At 43.8% G+C, this 19960-nt stretch overlaps 1 protein-coding gene across 9 annotated transcripts in view; it reads right to left on the bottom strand.

The window, feature by feature from the left end:
* LOC111875739 (sialin) overlaps positions 1-19960 on the bottom strand; it is a 117094-nt gene that overhangs the window by 50445 nt on the left and 46689 nt on the right. For 6 of the 9 annotated variants that reach the window (XM_023872225.2, XM_023872227.2, XM_023872221.2 and 3 more), the window contains exon 1: positions 9119-9416. The exons of 1 other annotated variant lie outside the window; for it this stretch is intronic. The gene's annotated coding sequence lies outside the window, so the exon portion shown is untranslated. Of the gene's footprint in view, positions 1-9118; positions 9417-12066; positions 12202-19960 lie in introns of those variants that run through there. 2 more of the 9 variants (XM_023872223.2, XM_023872224.2) reach the window with 2 other exon arrangements.

Genomic DNA, 19960 nt, shown 5'->3' on the forward strand with positions numbered 1-19960 from the left:
AATTAAAACTGCCATCCACGGCGTGTTCTGGAGATCCCGGATTTATTTAACCCGAAGTGTGTTCCACTCCCATCTCCAAAGCACCCGTATCCCTGAGAGAGAGAGAACTCAAGCTCGAGTGACAGTCGTGGCAACTGTAAGTCGGCGGACGGCTGCACTTGTATGTGCTTCACACAAATATTTTCAACGTAGACATTTAAAAATCATACTTTATATTTGACTATTCAGAACACAATGGTTACTGCATTTACCACTTGCTTTAAAAGCGAAGAGAGTTTATTAATGGGTTTCGTATGATCCTGAGAATAAATAACATTAACTGGTCGGTCTTTGTACTGAAGATTTATGTTTTCTGTGATGCAGAAAATGAATTATTAATCATCATTTAATTGAATTTCAGGTTTAAAAATAACTGGAAAACAACATATTATATACAATACATACATATTATATTATACGCAATTGTAATTTACATTATTATGAAAATCTACAAAATAATTTGTTGTCATAAAGCAAGTCTCTATATATGCCTTACTCATTTTGCTCTGTAATATTTCAGAATACTAAACCATGAGACTTCTTAGGCCTGTATGATGCAACCGAACACAAATAGTTGCGCAAAGCGTACACTCCCGACACGCATGTTCAGCTATCAAAAATGTTGTACCGAAGAACATTCTGACCACTCATTTCCAATTAGTGCCGAGGTCAAGAAAACATAGACCTATACATCCAATCCCCCATATGTCTTCATGGCGTTATGCTTAGTTAGTTAGCACAGGGACAACTTTACCTTACGTAGTAAAGGTTTCACATACAAGAAAGTACATGGAATGTCTCTGTACAGTAACAACTTACCAGTCTGTTGGTCAGTCGGTCTCTGTACAAGCAGTAGTTGCGCGGCTCAAAGAGTCGTGAGACAGATAATTATTGTCAAGGGTCCCGCAGGGACTGTGCTGGCAAAACCAGCGCCAATTGACTCTACCGACCGATTTCTGCACAAATATTCTTCTCTATGTGAACAAAATAACGTCGATACCAGAGAGAAATGAAGCCCATCCATCACCTTATGGCCACATGTGTGATCGACATTTGCTGTCTCACGGTGACAGTAAGCATGTTCGTTATATAAATGTTTATCGAATTGATGACGGCTGTGAAATATACAATTCAGAAGTTCTGGCCGATCGCAGTGTTAGTCTAGCTAAGGCCACATGCAACATATTGTCACGTGTTACCTGGTAACCTACTTCTGTCTCCTAGGTAACGCGACGAATAACTTCACGTAGCCTTCGGATTCAACGATTACTTATTGAACTCATTCATCCACACTTACTAAGAGTCAGGAATACAATTACTGTCACTTGCAGTATCACAACTACTGCCTTCTGCGGCTGCGACACCTCAGCTGTTCTTGGCCGTGGCTGGATCTCAACTGTCTTCAACTGCGACTATCCCAAGACTCCCAACTTATACTCAATACTCAATCCTTGCTGTCCAAGTCCAAGTCACATTGCGATTGACGGTCAGTCAGCCGAGCCCCATTTGGGGGCTCATGACCAGATATTTATTACTGTTTGACAGTTACGGTCTTGCTTTCGTGGGGTGCCCTCTCTGACGAGAGGACGAGTCTGTCTTTTACATATGCTGCTGGTCCTTGCCAGCGCAATCTTTCTCGGGTCCGAGTCCCTTGGAGCTCGCAGCCATATTTTACTGTCTCAGATTTGAGACTTCCCCTTTCGTCGCCTCTACGACTCGCAGGGTCACGGTGGAGGTATTCGACCCCGCCTCCACACGGGATGAATAGTGTTCCCGCTCCTTATATAGGCTAGGCACGGACCACATAGAGAACACATTGCTGCTCGGCAAAAGATATGAGGTATTGTTGTCAGGTGTGTCTACCTACGCATTGCCTTGCAACAGGCGCCCTACTGTTGCGTGATGTCACAGCCTTGCGGGGTGGGGTGTTTACCAAGCGTTGTTACGCAACGAACACTGTTACGAGCCCGACGCTCCGGCCGAAACTACGTTGGGGAAGCCTCGGGGATCAGGCCTTGAGAGACGCTTGGCAGCCCTGTATCCACGGCCCACCCCCTACCGCCTGCGGAGGGTTGGGGGCTAGCAGGATGGAACGGGTAGCGATAGCCAGAGGAGGCAGTGGGTAACGAGACATTGGAGAGAGAGGTAGTGGAGGCTCCTAGGGGAGCGACGACGCCGGAGTACAAGGAACCGCAGGAGCAGTCGGCCGGCCCCGAAGGGCCCTACATTGGAGGAAAGAAAGGGGGGGGGGTTTCGAACGTGGGCCCAAAGGGCGGTAAGTAACGGAATACGGGCTTACCGAGCTGTTTGACCCCACTCAGGTAGGGGGAGGCCCCTACCTTGCCAAATTAACTTCCACCAAATCAAAAGGATACGGCGGAACGGAGTTTGGGCCCCTCCGGAGTGGACGGGGGTAGTGAGGACCTTCCACTAGCTCCACTGTATTTTATTTATATTATACCAGCAATAAACGCAACTGAATTTTATTTATATTATACCAGCAATAAACGCAACTGTATTATGTGTAAACTGAGACGGGCAGTAATGGCCTACCCGGCCCATCAGGATCCCCCACCCCGTAGCAACCAATTCGTAACAACATTCGTTGCTACGGATATTCCTACGCAGCAGTCTCAACAATTTCCATTGTTTCGTTGCTCAGCGATGGACGACATATAACACGCCACAATATTTTTATATTTTTAAGAACAATTTTTTAAACAGCTTTCTGCTTGGTAAAGAAAACACCCTACTTAAAATAAAGTACGAATAAATAGTGCTCATGTTATTGTGGACAAAAGCTTTCTACATTTCCAGTTCTAGGAGTTCTTAGATTTAGTAAGCGTGTAACGAAATTATAAATTTATCAAACGTCATCAGTTGTTCTGAATATACTGTATACCGTATTTGGGCATTTGTGAATAATGAATTAGAAAGGGCGTAGTACGAGAAGTTTTGGGAAGAATTAATCGCCTTTGTTTTGATACGACAAGGGCCGCACAGAAAATGGATTAGTTGGGGGACAAGCAGACAAATAATACGTATAATGTAATAATGTGTCCTCATGCGCGTCCTAATTAAATTTGGGGGTGGGGAACACAGACAGCAAGGTGATCTCATAAGCTCCATAAAAACTAGGGGGGACATACAAACACACAACACAGCAAGGTGATCTCATAAACCTAAAAAAAAATAAGGGGGCACGCAAACACACAAGACAGCAAGGTGATCTCATAAAGCTAAATAAAATAATTAGGGGGGACACGCAAACGCACAAGACAGCAAGGTGATCTTATAAAACTACCAGAAATATGGGGGGGCACAGAAAGCAAGTTTATATGGTGAGCTTCGTTTTGATTTTCAAAGCAAGGACTGTAGGCTAAAATACCCGCTCTAGCTTACCTTACGGTAGTTACCCAACATTTTGCTCGCTGGGCCGAGGAAAGCCGTGAAAAGCTCAAACCTGAACAGCCGCTCTCCAAACGAGAAAGTGAGTGGTATTACCGAGAAGTCGGTGTAGTGATAACGCTCGTGCCGAGTTCGAATCTCGCCAGGGACACCGGTTTTCCTGACTGGTTTTGTGGTTTTCCCCGAGTCCCGCCAGGCAAATGCCGGGACAGTGCCTTTTCTTGGGGTACCACCGCTTCCTTCCAGATCCTTTCCAATTTATTAAACAAAATCCGTGGCCTGCAGTCCGCAAGCGAACTATACCGACCGAACGACCGCCGCTTGTAAGCGAAGTTAGTGCCAACTTTCTGCGGATAGAGGGTGTCACGTGGTCAGCGCAACGGATCCCCACGGCCGTTAATCTCGGTTTTACAGACCGGAGCCACTATTTCCTTGAAATAGCTCCTCAATTATACTCACGAGACTGAGTGTACCCAATTCCAGGCACACTACTTCTCAGAAAATGTGGCAGCGCCAGGAATCGAACCTGGGACCTCTGGATCTGTAGCCAATAACTCTGACCACTTCACTTCACTTCACTGACCACTTCATTATTTATTCTACCCTTCGAAACGATACAGTTTGAGATACTGATAGTGACGTGTAACAAGGAGCGACATTAATGCTGTAAATATCTGCCCTATATTGTGTTCAAAATCGCCTCTTTTATTATTCACCGTCACAGTCTGTGACAAAAGTGGTAATGACATGCGTACACACTATGAATTCAACAAAGACCAATTTAATAATTACACAATAAACAGGAAACTGAAGAAGACCAGAGAAATGGTCGGCATGCAGTATATATTTCCATTTAGGAATGTCAGCCTCGCGTATAATTGGCACGTTCAGTCAAATTCACCTTCCAGTTCCTCCACAGTACAGTCGGAAAGGTAGACGAATGTCGTTCTGCAAGTTTTACTCTTCTTGACACTCACATAATACGTAAATCCTCCGGTAACAGACAAGTTGCACTGCACAGTGTCATGAAAAGAATTACATGTGTTTACCCTCTCACACCCTCACAACACAGCCGTGTGGATCAGGACAATATCTGTCGCATAACTAGACGTTTCTGTCCCACTGTACGAATGTGCAGGCGAGTAGGCTAAGTTCTGTTACAGGGCTGCGCCATAGCTCAAGCGGTTAGTCGCTGGCTTCCTATCGCGGCGGCCCGGGTTCGATCCCTGGTCTGGGCAAGTGGGATTTGTGGTGGACAAAGTGGCGCTGGGGCAGTTTTCTCCGAGTACTTCGGTTTCCCCTGCCAATCTTCATTCCACCAATTGTTCCACAATCACCCTCAGCTACCATCTGGGGCTCGTACAATAGGCCAGAAGTGGCCGCAGTGCAAGGGACTTAGTCCCGCCCCACTTACTTATTTACTCATGGAGCTGAGCCCTTCTTGAGGAGCCGCCAATTCTGCAGCTACTCAAGAATTTCCCAGCATTTTATGGAACCCGAAGGTTCATCACAGTGTTCACAAGAGCCCTCCACTGGTCCCTATCCTGAGCCAGATCTATCCAATCCACACCATCCCATCCTCTCTCTCCAAGATCCATTCTAATATTGTCTACCCACCTACACCTTGGTCTTCCCTGTGGTCTCTTCTGGCTTTCCCACCAATATCCTATACGCATTCCTCGTCTCCCCCATTCGTGCTACATGACCTGCCCAACTCATCCTCCTTGACTTGATCATTCTAATTATACTTGGAGAAGAGTACAAGTTATGAAGCTCCTCATTATAAAGTTCTGTTCCGCGTAGCTCAGAGCATCGTAAATAATCAGTCAGTCGTATTCAGTCAGCGCAGTCATTGCGTCAGCGAGTTAATTTGTCAGTCGATTTCGAATCTGGTTCAGTGTGCTGCTGAGAAGTCTAGACAACAGGCGAGTGCAGTGAAATCAATAGCGGTGCTGTGAAGAAACGCAGAACTTATCTCAAGAGTATACCAGCTATCAATAATGGCTTTTCATGCGTCAAAATTTTATGCTTAATCTCTGAAGCCTGAAATTCAGCTAAATGTTCCAAGTTCAGTTTCTTCTTCTTCTTCTTCTCCGAGCAGGTTGATATAGCGGTAACGCTCTGGACTCGTATACGAGAAATGCTTGAATCGAACATTGGCCGGGACACCGCCTGTCCTGGTTGAGATCCCTCGCGGTTTTCTAGGAAAATGTAAATACAATACCTCGATTATGCCACGACCGCTTCCTACCAGTGAACCCTATGTAGCCTGCAATATTGACAGCTTAGTAAAATAAACCACACACATTCCTCGTTTACAGAAAATACATTGCGTCCTCAGTATGAATAGCAACAAGTTCGTGATATTTTGGGAAATAATTGCAGTTTTATAAATCCTATGAAACTCACAAATACAGTCTGTGAGCAAACTGCAGGGATCGTCAGGGTTCAAGAAAGTAACACAATAGTAAACACTTTCCTTTAAAAGGTTATATACACAGAGTGAAACGAAATTTGTGCACAAGTTCTCCATAGTGTGGCTGCTCCCTCGAAAAGAACAATCGAAAATACTATGCAACATATGTCCTATGATGTTCAGTTTTCAAGATACCCGTCACCATCAAATGGTGTAAGCTATTAAATGATCAAACCATGGGCGCCTCGTAGTTACAATAGCTGTTCGAGGCAGCCTCCGTCAATTTCAAGTCAGACGGCAGTGCGCCGCACGGCACTCTCTCGAACGCGCCTAAAAATGTTGGCATCGGCTGCTGTCACACCTGCTTGAAGGCGTTTCACAAGATCTTAGATATTCCTGGAAGGGTCTGCATAAACGTGCTCTTTCAGTTGTCCCCGCAAGAAATCCATCGAGTCAGATCCGGAGACCGAGGAGGGCATCGGCTCTTAACGTCTAATCCACCTTCCTTCATATGTATCGTTCAAGCACTGCCAGACATTCTCCCCACAGTGAGCTCGGGCACCATCACGCTGAAACCACCTCTGTTTCAGGCAGTCCCGGTAGTAGAGTTTCCAGAAAATCACAGTATCGCTGAGCAGTAAACCTGTAGTGTAAAAAAAAAATAGAACAGGGGTCCAGGACAATGTCTCCGACGGCTTCTGGCCAAACTCGATACTCACATTCGTGCATGAGGATTACTCCTTGCCCAAGAGTGAACACATTCTGAGGCGTAACGTATGTTTCGTCTGGCTGTCCACAGGATGCTATGTAAGAAGAGCTCATCCACAGTGTGATGATGATGTAGCCTTTCGCAGATTCGTATCCGTAGAGGACGATCGTCTGGAGATAGATGTGCGCTCCGCGATCGTCGTGAAGTACTTCGAGGGCCCTCAGTTTGGGTAGTCCCAATTCTCGTGCGGTATTGCTAGCGGTTCTTCATGGCCTTCGTTTCACGGATGCAGTGTGACCTGAATTCAAGTGTGTTAAACTTCCTTATCACGGAGAAATTGCTCGAATCGCTTAAACACATTAGCGCATCATGATAACGCAGCGCATATTCCCGCGCAGAAGCACAAATTCAATTGTTAAGTGTGCCGGGTGTTTAGAACATGTGTAGTACTGACAGCGTAATTCATGACGTGTATCTCGAAAACTAAGAGTCACAGGACACAAGTTGTATAACAGACTGAACTCTATTTTTCATATTTTTATTTTGAAAAAAAAAAGGAGACTTATGAGATCCCTTGCTGTCTGTGTATCCGTTTGTGTTTGTCCGTCTGTCTGTGTATCCCCCTCTAATTTTTGTTAGAATTATGAGATCGCCTTGCTGTCTATGTATCCGTTTGTGTCTGTCCGTCTGTCTGTGTATCCCCCCTAATTTTCGTTAGAATTATAAGATCGCCTTGCTGTCTGTGTATCCGTTTGTGTCTGTCCGTCTATGTATCCCCCACAATTTTTTTTAGAATTATGATATCGCCTTGCTGTCTATGTATCCGTTTGTGTCTGTCCGTCTGTCTGTGTATCCCCCCTAATTTTCGTTAGAATTATGAGATCGCCTTGCTGTGTGTGTGTGTGTCCGCCGTAATTTTTGTTGGGAGGTTTATGATATCATCTTGCTCTCGCTGTGTCTGCCCCCACCCCCCAATATTTTTGTGTTCAATGCGGTCCATGTCGTATCAAACGCAAGTACGCGATTAGTTCATCCCAGAACTTCTTGCAGAATAACTAGGATTTTGGACTTTTTCCATCGTCCGGAATTCTAGGAGATAGGAAACACGACGTTTCTAAAACTGGAGTCCAGTGATTGAGATTAGCTTTTTCTAGGGGGCCCAACTGAGTAGGTATATTCCTTCCTCGCCTGAAGACAGAAACAGATCCGTTTCCGAAACGTCGTGTTTTCTATTTCCTAGAATTCTGGACGATGGAAAAAGTCCAAAAACCCAGTAATTCTGTGTGTTATCCACCACTGTCAGAACCCTTTAGAATCTACCAGAACTTCTTGTTTAACAAGAAAACACACCAAGGAGAGTTCGTGCACGAATTTCGTTTCACCCCACAGAACTTGTTTGCTTCATCTTCTACGTTTTTTCACAGACTTCTCATTCGCGTATGCAATATCTGTTGAATGTTCCACTGCCTTTTAACGTTTTGAATATAAATACGAACAAATTAACAGGGGGTGACTCGAAATTAATTATCGAATATTAGTAGAGGACTCTTAATATGAACAATCGGTTCTTAAAACAACATTCAGGTGCATCAAGTGGGATATCTCTTAGTAACGACCAAAATTAGTTCAGCTAATGTGGGTTCTTATGCACTGCAACAATCCGAGACGAAGCACATGTCTAATTTGTCCCCAGTGAACAGCAGTGCAAATACTTCAAAGACTGAAATGTGTATTCCCGGTCTCTTACGGAATGGAACATAAAAGCTTGTCGAGACCCGAAATGTCACTTTAATATAAGGTCGCGCCATAGCTCAAGCGGTTAGTCGCTGGCTTCCCACCGCGGCGGCCCGGGTTCGATCCCGGGTCTGGTCAAGTGGGATTTGTGGTAGACAAAGTAGCGCTGGGGCAGGTTTTCTCCGAGTACTTCGGTTTCCCCTGCCAATCTTCATTCCACCAATTGCTCCATAATCACCCTCACCTATCATCTGGGGCTAGCCAGAAGTGGCCTCAGCACCAAGTGGACTCAGTCCCACCCCACAAAGTAATAATAAAAAAATACTATAATACACCTGTTCCCCCAACCACACAGTTATAACGATGTTCACTGATTTGTAAGACAAGTGGTAAGGATCATCAAATAGGGAAAGTGCATGAAAATATTTTATAGAATCAGTTCCTACTTCACAGAAAACAAAAATCGATTGATAACTGTTTCGAGATATAACCGCTGTTTGTTTCCAAAATCCAACGCAATACGTATATTTTGCGGCAATAACGTAGAACCGTTTGAATGTTTTAAACTTTTTAGTTTTACGGAGCTAACAGTATTGAGTCTATGTAATGTCTAATGATATGTTACTTGGTAAAAGCAGGTGGTAGGTATAGTTCCTCAACGTACTTCAAAGGGTTAAACTGACCTCCAAAAGACGATATTGGAACAGTTTTATTTATACTCTGTCATTGCGTAACTGTGCGCGTCAATTACAGCATGAATCAGTGACTTCTTCTGTCCACGTTACATAGAAGATGCAACTTCATGGACTTACCAGGGTGTTTATACGTCGTGGTGCCTATAAGAGGAAGTCGCGTTACTATTTATTTCCTCTATGATACAGTCAACAGATCACAGCCAATAACTTGGAAGTGTCACACGAAATGACACAGATAAACTTATCTTGGTGTAGCAAAACTACGCAGTCATGACACACTGCCACAAGCACAACAATACCGTCACTACACTAATTCTACCTCTTCTAATTGTTCTACGAAGAAGACTGAAAACTCGAAGTTCAGCCATGGATACCCAGGCACAGCGGCCGACCGCAGACTGATGTTCACTTCTTGTGCACGGTGGAACGAAAGCAACAGTCACATCGAAACGTGCTGTCACTGGCCAGCTGCCAAACGTGACGTATGCACTCACTAGCCAAACCTTGGGAATATCACTACTCATTGCACCTCCAGGCCAATCGCCTTAGAAGACTTCGGCCGACGATCTTAAAATTACACGAAATAAATAACTAAATAGATAAAGAACACAGAGCAAGGGTCTGAGAAAGAAAATGAGAGGATTAAGCAAGACATAAAAAACGAAAAAAGGCTGAAGAGTACAAGAAAACAATAAAGAAACAGACAAAGAAGAATAAACGGAGGATGGAAAGATAACGAAATAAAGGTAAAGATAAACGTGAAATGCAGGAAGAAGAAATAACGTACAAAAAACGAAAACGAAAAAGGAAAGCAGAAAGGAAAACAGGAGGCGGCTGCTCTGAATGTTCTGCCGGTTAGTTACCGGTTATAAAATAATAGCCAGCAAGGAAGGATTCTGCAGGAATGAAAATCGCTTTATTATTCAGCATGAGTCCATCTATTTTGAATTTTCAGCAAAATAATCTGGACTTGGTGGAATACTAGATAATGTATTCAAACGCATTATAACACCGATTCTTAAACGAGGTCACCAGTTTTCTATTCGTTAATAATCGTAAGCCGCTTGCTAAAACCCTTTTCCAGCTTTTAGACGTATTTTCATTGCACAATCTGCGAATTAATTTGGTGCATGACGGACGTACCGCCTTCACCTGCAAGGTCGAAGAGTAAGCCAAGCAAGTGACTAGTAGAAAACCTTGAAGATACTTTTCATAATCACCCCTCTTCGAACCCTATATTCTCAAAATTCATTGGCAGTTTTACACGGTAACAGCGGGTGTCTGAAGGTACTAAAAGGATCTCGAATTTATATAATCACCATCACTTATGATGATAAACCTACCAGAGGGAAGTTGACATATTCAGCATGAAGTATTTTCCCCCAAAATTAAACGTATTTTCAGCTGCCACGATCATAACAGAAACTCTTCTTCTTTTTCCTTTTCGTCCAGTCTCTCCATGTCTTACTGAATCTGTTAGTAACCGGAATAGCGCAGTCGGTATAGCGACTGGGTACGGGCTGGACGACCGAGGGGTAGGAGTGCGAGTCCCGGTAGGGTCAAGAATTTTCTCTCCTCCATATCCTTCAGACCGGTACTGGGGCCCACCCAGCTTCCTATCCTCCTATGTGTACCGGGGGCTCTTTCCCTGGATGTAAAGCGGCCGGGGCGTGAACATGATCACTCACCTCCAACTAATGCCGAGGTTAAGAAAATGTGGATCTACACATCCACCCCCCCCTTCCATACTTCATTAGTTATGCCCAGGGACAACAATTCTACTGAATCTGTACGTAAGAACATCTCCATGGAATCCACAAACGCACGAAACCTCAGTTCACGCCTGGAAGCCCAAAGCCACATCACTACTGTACATTTAGCCATTTCCCATACCTGTCTTCTGTTTCTATCCACATTTGGCTTTTCGGCCAAGTTTTGGAACAGTGAATTCGTCTTTTCTCAAATACTGTACAGTTACAGTGTCCGACGAGGTACATTAAAACATTTCGGAAGCTGGTACCTTACTCCAGTCCCGATTTATACCGAAATAACTGCACAAGACATACCTTCAGGATCTCATTACTGGTGAAATACCTGTCCTTACATTCCATTTGTCTTATATGCAATGAGGCTGAGGTGGGCAGGGCATGTAGCACGAATAGGGGAGAAGAGGAATGCATACATGGTACTGGTGGAAATGCCAGAAGGAAAGCGATCACTGCGTAGACCAAGGCGTAGGTGGGTGAACAATATTACAATGGATCTTAGAGAGATAGGATGGGGTGGTATGGACTGGATTGATCTGACTCAGGATTGGGACCAGTAGAGGGCTCTTGTGGACACGGTAATGAACCTTCGGGTTAAATAAAATGCTGGGAAATTCTTGAGGAGCTGCAGAATTGGCGGCTCCTCAAGAAGGGCTCAGCTCCATGAGCAAGTAAGTTATTTGCAATGAAAATATGCCATACCGAAATATCCACAACATCTGTAGGTGAAAGTGTTCCAGAAGTCATGTGCTTGAGTATTATGTACAAACCGTGACTTTTTACAACACTACATCTATACTACAGTACATACAATACTGCATATCAATGCAGAAAATAGACTCAAAATGCTTCTGCCCATAATTCCCGCAAACATACCGCCTATCTTGGCATAAAATAAATTTCTCACTATGTTGACAATGCATGAGAAGTGGCCGCGTGTAGCATGGGTTTGACCCGAACAGACATATTCCACCCGAACTCACTTTACATTCCTTTGCTGATATTTCGGAATAAATTTCTTCCACTGACCGACTTGTCTCAAACATGAATCAATTACGAACAGCACTTTTTTTTTTTTTTTTTTAGATTTCTAACAGTGGCACTTGCAAGAAACGTTTGAATTCCGCGGTTTCTTTACTTTTATTTGGCAACCTTCCCACATTTCATCAGTGTTCAAGGATTAACAACCGTACCGAACGAGTTTATAGTAGAGGACTACGGTCATGTTCTTAAAATTTTCACTATTACTGCACTATCCATATTCGCCTACTATCTCCAATGACATATTTTATTACTTACGTAGTTTTTTATTTACTGCCGTTTTACTTTCAAGATGCGGGTAATCTGCACAAAATAAACGTCCCCAGCACCTCATCTTTTCTACTTTATTACAGATTTCACTCTACTGAGACTAGTGAGCTAGTGAGTACCACATAACCTAACTGGACCACTTCAGTAACAAACTGGTCGCTTGCAGTTTAGACATAAACCCTCTACTTTCCGTACGTCGATTATCCAAAGCATCGGTGCCACTGAACGCGCCCGGGGGCAGGCCTGCAAGCTATGATTCATCTCTGGCAGTGGGTTCCCATGCTGTGGCGCGGCTGGTGGCAGGACGAGGAACCGAGAAAGCTTGTAGCCCGAAAATGTCGACGACATAACTTCATGTACAGTGAATAGTTGATATGGTTGATATCAATGGTTTGCTAAAATGAGTAATTTTTGTGGCGAGCTAAATGGGTCCAAAGACCATTATAAAGAAACATACACATAATTAACAGGATGATAACCTAAGTTTCAAATATTTCGCTGTTACCAACGCAATGAAACAGTTCTAAGATAGCACACGCCATTTTACGATTCACAGTAAAAAAAAGTAAAGCTATCCCTGTACCAGGCTGTGAACGCCCATAGGGTTGTGAGACCGTGTGAGACGTTGATGGTCCCACATTATCTAGAAAATCGGTTCAAATATGGCGGTAAGATTGTCGGCCTTGCGCGCCGGCCGCGCTTTACTCCCCAGAAAAATTATTTAATTAATTCCTGGTACTCATTTCTGTTAGAGCCTGAGTCGACCCCAGGGCTGGAAGGATTAGTTCAATTTAAAAAACCCAATTACCTCATCGGGACTTGAACCCGCGACCTTCCGGCTTGTAGCATTGCCCCTCAACCAACTACGCAACCGCGTGCCCCCAAACCCTCAATAGGCTGGAAGAGTCATTGGAAGAAAAAAAAACTGAAAATGAATTGACTGAAAAGTATTTTCGTAATTTTCCTGAATGACTGATGATTCATATAACATTCAAATTGACGATTTGCCTACTTCTTTATGTACTACAAATTATGGTTACAGTAGTTACTAAATACTCAGAATGGGTCGTTCGCAAGCTTTGAGAAGGGACATTTTCCTGCCGGAAAACACATTTTCTATGCCATAAAGAACGAATATAAATAGCATAACTGCAAATGCAGAATATCTGAGAGGTCCCGCTGAACAATTTCATTGGTACTGCTTTGAAACATGTCACATACCTTATCCTTTTTGGATAACCACTCAACTTTATGTCCTTTATCTAATATATTCTAGTCTACATGCTAACAGCCTGTAAGAGAAGAACATAAGCCACTGCTTTCTAAAACTCTGCATTCAATTTCTCACTGGTCACCTTTCTTAACACAAATGCAACTTGTGGTTTAATAAAGCAAATCTTCTCAGATTACACAGCGCCGATTTATAGATGAGAAAGAAAGAAAGAAAGAAAGAACGAATAGAAGGAAATGGAACAAAACTGTTGAAATACCATCATGAATACACATGGTGAGTCTGAGTTAACAGAGTTAAGACGCGTCCACATTACTCGTGCTCGTGCTCGTGCTCGTGCTCGTCTGGCTTTTACTTCTGCTCGTAAATCTTCGTCCACACTACTTCAGTTACCCGCCAGGCTTCGGCGCGTAAGAATCCGTATATTTACTCGTAGTGTGGATAGGCTGTAGTCGTATTTTAATTTATTGGCTATAGTTTTTAATTTAAAAATTAAAAATTTGCTTGTCTCGTGACTTGTCATATCGTCCACATTACGCGCGCGCATAGCGAGTCACACGAGCACGAGTAATGTGGACGCGCCTTTAAACCTCAGTAGGGACAACAGGTTTCCAAATGAAGTCTCAAATTCTGACCTCTCGAATACGAAACATGAGTGTTAATATGTCGATGGTGACGTTCGGTGGACTTCATCTGTTAGCTTGACCGATGCTTATCTTTTTGCGAGTCTTTTTAAAAAGATTTTAGAACTTCTGATAAATACTCCTACATGTAAAACTAGCTGGTTAAAAATAAAGTTTTGGGGATTTTATTTCATCGTTTCCAATGAACACTGTACAAATACTGCAAAGCCAAAGCTAGAATGTTATTTTGTGTATACTTAACTACCCAACCAGCTGGCTAGCGTACTACAATAATCCTTCTTGAGAAGCTAATAGTGGCTCGGCTAGTAAAAACATGCCTTTCATGGAACACAAAACGGCAAAGAGCCTACCAATTGTCCCTATCCTGAGCTAGATGAACCCAGTCAGCAACTAATACTCATTTTCCTAAAAACACATCTCAATAATATCCTCCCAGGTATGTTTATGTCTCTTAGATGATCTTCCTTTCAGATTCCCATTTAAAAACGCTCTATTTCTTACCCTTCCCAACTGTACTACACGCCTTGATCATTTGCTTCACGATTTGGTGACTAATAATATTTAGCAAAGAGTACAACTGAAACTCCCTCAACCTATAATCAGACAAATTTTCACACACACAAACCAGATGCAGCTTTAATTTCGTACATGTTTTAATTCCTATAATTTAACAGGAGAAAACATACATTTTCCACAGTTCAACCTTTCCATCATTTCTTCGTTAATATTACTCTGATCAGTAGTTACAAAACATATGAATTTCGCCTATTTTGAAAGAATGCATAACCTACCGTTCTTACAATTTCTTATTATTTTTCCTGTTCTGTGGGGACAAGACCTCCTCTGTGGTCTAGTGGTCAGAGTTCCTGCCTACAGATCCAGAAGTCCGGGTTCGATTCCCGGCGCTTCCAGATTTTGAGAAGTAATGGGTCTGGAACGGGGTCCACTCAGCCCCGTGAGGATAATTGAGGAGCTACTTCAAGAAAATAGCGGCTCCGGTCTAGAAAACCGAAATTAACGGCAGTGGGGATTCGTTGCGCTGACCACGCGACACCCCCTATCCGCTAAAGTTGGCACTATTATTTCTTTTATTGCTAGTGGGGCGGGACTAAGTCTCTTGTACTGCGGTCACATCTGACCCATTGTACCAGCCCCAGATGATAGGGGAAGGTGATTGTCGAGCAATTGATGGAATGAAGATTGGCAGGGGAAGCCGAAGTACTCGAGAAAAACCTCCCCCCAGCGCCACTTTGTCCACCACAAATCCCACTTGACCAGACCCGGGATCGAACACGGGCCGCCGCGGTGGGAAGCCAGCGACTAACCGCTTGAGCATAGCCCCGCCAAAGTTGGCACTAACTTCGCCGAATAGAGGCGGTCGCTCAGTCGGTATAGTTCGCTTGCGGACTAGAACCACGGAGTTTGTTATTTTGTGGGTACAAGACATGAACATATAGGCCAATCTAATCACAACTGCCTTTATAATCCAAACCAACATCCCTTTCATTACGTCCGTATTTTTTTAAAAAGATGAAATATTTTCAGTAAAATAGGCTTACCTAAGTGTGCACTTAAAAATCAGATCACCAATATATTGTGACATGGAGAAACACTGTCAAGTAACAGCTGTGTAAACAAGCGACATTACAACGCCCTTGTTTGAAAATAGCTCTATGGACACGTATCCCAGACGAGAGAACATGCAATAGTGGAAGACATGTTTTCTGTGCGGTCTATGCCGGGGGCATATAACGAGAACTAGTAGTTCAAGTTTGCGCACAGCTTTCAACCTTCAGTATGTATACGATTATATAACAAAATTGTGTAGGCGACAAGCATAGGTCATACAAAATCATGAGAATGAGCATGTTCGCGGTATAGGTCAAATTGAAGCCAGAAACAGAAAATATAAGAGGCTAAAACTTTGCGGTGGTCAAGCTTACAACCATTCACGTAACTATGCTGCCGTTGTAGCACAAGATACCTAAGGTAGGCATGATCTGCTCTGTAAAGCCTGACAGAAGACTTCTGTTTAGTGCACAAGGAAGACTTTTCAGTAACACGCTATATGTGCGAAATGTACACTTGACGAAAGGCCACGCGTATTCATAAAAGACAACCCCATCTTCTCATCAGAGACGATGTTACATAAGGTCTATGACCGCAATAGTTCAGTTGAAAAAGTTTCTAGTCGTGGGTCTCAAGGGGTTGGCCCCAAGACAAAATGACTGTCGGTAAACCGCCAGTCATAAAGTAAATCTCACTTTTTACTTTTACTTTGAGTTGAGGTTTGCAGTTGTGAGTAATGAGAACTCTTAGCTGAGGCCGGGGACAGTTCGGGAATTCAGATGAAGGCGAGCGTCCGCCGTTGGAAGCCCCCACCAAGTAACGGCTACTGACGGCTGTGAATTTATGTGCGCTGCAGTTACAGTTATATTTGGGTGATTAACTCAGTGAGGCTGTCATATGTAGTTACGTTCTGCATGTGTATGATATATCCGATTAACAGTCCCTTCCCGTCTATATTCACTCTTAACAAGTGACAATATTGTGGCGTATTGGCTCTATGCAGGCACTGTTGAGCCACAGAGGCCTCGTCGAGGCACGCGCGCAATGTGAGAGTTGCGGATTGTATCGGCTGTATACCGTGAAGCGAATGTCTGCGTAATTGGTCTGGAGATAAAAAAAAATTACAACATACTCGTATGACGTATCATACAGCAGTCCTCGCAGACATTGTGAGTACTCAAGAGGGGGGGGGGAGACCAGTGCGAGGAAGTTACACGTTCTTCCTCGTATACGACTGACCTTGACGGCGTTATCTTGGAAGCTGTATCGATTGTTCCCAGGTAGGCCACTTGTTATAAAATACCGAACAGCAATTTTATGTGGGGAAGACGATCTCCATAAATTACTGAAATGTAATCAAAATCGTCAGTTCTGTTCTAGAGAAAATCTCCGCTTTATAATTTGGGACCCATCTGAACGGCCCATACTTTGAAGCTATAATGTTCATTTTCTTCCGGTACCGACCGGGATAGCATAGTCGGTAAAGCGACTGGCTACGGGCTGGACGACTGAGGGGTCGGAGTTCGAGGTCAAGAATTTTCTCCTCTCCAAATAGACCAGACCGGCTCTGAGGTCCACCCAAACTCCTATCCAATGGGTACGGGGGCTCTTTCACAGGGGGTAAAGCGGCAGAGGCATGAAGCTCACCACTCACCTGCAACTAGTGCCGATGCCAAGAAAATGTGAATCTATACATCCACACCCCTGTACGCCTTCATTGCATAGTGATTATTTAGGTAAGCACAGGAAGAACCTACTTTACCGACCTATACATACATAGTGACGACATTAAAAAAACATTTTCATAATCAGTGGTGTAATCCGTCCACCGCAAAACTCGAGATTACGTTTTTTTTTTATGAACGCGATGCCTTCTCATACATCCCATGTACGAGAAAGGAAATCAAGACATTTCGAAGTTCACTCTAACGAATACGAAAGCTGGTTCACATGCCCATACGCACAGCCTGAGAATAAGAATATATTCCTATGTAAGATTTGAGGCTTTCACGGCGGTGACTATGAAGAAAGCAGTCTTCTGGGATTTGACACCGTGCATATGTGGTGTTAACCGACGTTTCGGAGGAACGTATCGCCTCCATCTTCAGGGTAGAAGAAAAAAATATATTATATAAGAATCTGCAAGCAAAGAGACCGTGAGAACCGGTGAGAGCACATAGCTGTGTATTTTCCCACAGTCTGCTTTTACCGGTTCTCACGGTCTCTTTGCTTGCAGATTCTTATATATTTTTTTTTCTTTTACCCTGAAGATGGAGGCGATACGTTCCTCCGAAACGTCGGTTAACACCACATATACACGGTGTCAAATCCCAGAAGACTGCTTTCTTCACAGGAATATATTCATTTGTAATACGACAGCAGGTGAATGTTGTTTATCAACCGATAAATACTAAACATTTCTTTCACGGCCACATTAATCTAACAGCATATTATTCGGTTTTATTTTAAATACCTACGTATATTTGGTTTCAAAAGAGCAAAATAAATGACTCGTAAACAAAAACAAAACAAACTCCATGGTTTAAATCCGCAACGAACAGTACCGACCAACCGCGAGACCGCCGCTTGTCGGCGATGTTAGTACCAACTTTAGCGGATAGAGGCTGTCGCGTGGTCAGCGCAACGAATCCCCACGGCCGTTAATCTCGGTTTCCTAGACCGGAGCCGCTATTTCCTTGATATAGCTCCTCAATTTTAATCACGAGGCTGAGTGGACCCCGTTCAAGACACACGGCTTTTCAGAAAATCTGGTAGCGCCGGAAATCGAACCCGGAACCTCAGGATCTGTAGCCAGGAATTCTGACCAGTAGACGATGGAGGCACTCGATGAAAATACGTTCGTTGCGTAACAAGCTATGCTACGCCATTCATACTCCATCCCAGCAACATTTCGCAATCTTCACGATAGCTGAGGCATACGAATCCTACATTCGTCAAAGAACCCTTTCAGTTCAAGGAGGCTATATGAGGGGGAGGAGAGCTGAAGATAAGATAGTGACAGTGATCCCTGACTTTAGTTCCGCTCGTTGATAAGCTGAACAGCGATTATGTAACACACCTGATGGTGTTGCAAACGTGTGGTCTACATCTCAGGCTCTTGGACATAAAACCATACCGGTTTACTTTTCCAATGACATATTTTTAACACATACTTCGACGTGTCTCAGACCGTCTCAGACGGTTTCTGTTATGTACTTCAACGGCTGTGAAATATCACCGGATGAAAGTTGAAACAGACCACTTAGGGCTGCCGCACACCAACTGCGTGAAGACATGACACAAAAGACGCAGTCTTCTTTCATTCGTGATTCAGACTCGAGTCCGCACACCGAAGTAGCACGTGTCTGCGTCTTTTCACATCTTCTCTAGCTGATGACATGACGTCAGCTCTTCACTCATGCCGATAACGTACACTGATGCTGTTCCTTGAGTACTGATGTCTGAGTCTTTGCGCACAGAAAAGGAAAATGCCGAGTGTTGCTGCACGTATCTGCAGCATGAAGCTAACGTCAGCATCATGACTCAAACCGGTGTGCGGCGGTTTTCATAATCTCATTCGTTTCAACTGTGCTCCTTTCTTTGAGTCATGTCGCAGACATCGTGTCTTGACTGTTACATGTCTTGACGCATGTCGGTGTGCGGCCTACCTTATGGAGAAAATGCAGTTTATCTTCATCTGTGATAACTCTTACTGGACATTTGGTCTGAAATCTCTTAATTAATTTGATACAGGAATTTTGAGTACTGTAAATATAACGTACCTGTCTGTACGTACTCAGCCTCTCTTCTGAGCCGTGTTTTCTTCCTTTCAGGTTTTGTGCCTCTTTCTTTTTCTTCATGCGTGCCACATGGCCGCATCTAATGATAATAGAAGTAATAATAAACTATATTTATAGGTTTGGGAAAATAATTATGCCCTGAGGACCCTGAGAGCTATACCAGCGGTAACGTAGCTACTGGTAGGGCCTCTCTTGCTGGACAGGTCAAAGGGTAGGCATCAGACGAAGAGAGACACCAAAAACCAAAAACTGATGCCGGAAGCAGCGTCATTAGGCTAATGTCACACGAGCGCTGTCTCACGTACGTGAATATTGGCGCACGTCATGGAGGCATACAAATATATGAGAGAAGTCACACGGCACGGACGCGAAGAATGGCGTTGTCCGCGACACGGACGCGAAGAATGTAGCTCCGCGATCCCCCATGACGCAACGTGACCCGTCCGCGCTGAGATATGCATTTGTTTATGGTGGTTGTCACACGGGCGCGATAAATAGCGGACGGGAAGTTAGAATATCACGCTGTTTTGTTCAGGTCAGAATGGAAATAGAAATGGAGAAAATGATTTTATTAGGCAAAGTCAAAGTCACATTGCGACTGACGGTCAGTCAGTCAGTCTGTCTTGGTGTCGAGCCCC

Source organism: Cryptotermes secundus, unplaced genomic scaffold (genome assembly GCF_002891405.2).
Source record: "Cryptotermes secundus unplaced genomic scaffold, Csec_1.0 scaffold603, whole genome shotgun sequence".
Lineage (NCBI taxonomy): Eukaryota > Metazoa > Arthropoda > Insecta > Blattodea > Kalotermitidae > Cryptotermes > Cryptotermes secundus.